The following is a 932-nucleotide window of genomic DNA, read 5'->3' as shown; positions in this document are numbered from 1 at the left end:
GTGGACAGGACATGTGTGGGGACCGTGGACGGGATGTGTGTGGGGACCGCGGGCATCCCACGGAGCAAAGCAGCCCCATGCAGTGAGTCCTGTTGGGTTTGCTGGAGGGCAGGAGCTGTGGTGTTTGCAGCCCCGTGCACTGTGGGTCTGGTTTTTTTTTGGGGGAGAGGAGTGGAAACTTTGTCAAAGCTCCTTTCCATCCACGGACACGGGAAAATGATCTTCCCGCGGTGTCTGAGCTGTGCGAGGCAGTGAGCAGCAGAACTGGGACCTTGGGGCGGGGGGTTGGCAGCCCTTGGCTCTGCCCAGGGTGGTGAGGAAGGAGACTGGTCTGGATGGTGAACAAAAAATGTCCATGGACATCCCAGCTCGCTGGAGCAGAGCCAGGAGCGACAGTCCCAAAACTACTCACCCCCAAAATTTCCAGGGCTCGGCATCCCTGGAGCTGAGCTTTACCTGTGCAGCGGAAAACAGCCGTGGATGCTCCTTTGGGGAGAACCCACACATCTGCTCCGCTCCTCCCGACAGTGCTGGGGTGCTCAGGGTGACCTCGGGGGCTGTGCTGGCCCCCTGGCTGTGCCCAGCTTTTGGCTGCCAGGGTGGGGAGGGCTGCAGGGGAGTCGGGGCCTCCTGACGTCAGGAAACCCGTTCTCCTGGGACACCCGGGACCTCTGCCAGCGTGGCGAGGTTGGCCCCAGGGAGCACGTCTTGCCCCCCGGCCACGCCGGCTGTGGGCAATGCCCCCGACAGGGACGAGGGACAGTGGAGGGGCTGGGGCAAGAGGGGCTCCAGCTGGGAGGCACTGGGAAAGGGATTGGGGTCTGTGCACGCCGGCTGTGGGCAATGCCCCCGACAGGGACGAGGGACAGTGGAGGGGCTGGGGCAAGAGGGGCTCCAGCTGGGAGGCACTGGGAAAGGGATTGGGGTCTGTG

The sequence above is a fragment of the Pterocles gutturalis genome, unplaced genomic scaffold (genome assembly GCF_000699245.1).
Source record: "Pterocles gutturalis isolate BGI_N339 unplaced genomic scaffold, ASM69924v1 scaffold12817, whole genome shotgun sequence".
NCBI lineage: Eukaryota > Metazoa > Chordata > Aves > Pterocliformes > Pteroclidae > Pterocles > Pterocles gutturalis.
Note: the sequence above shows the minus strand (reverse complement) of the source record.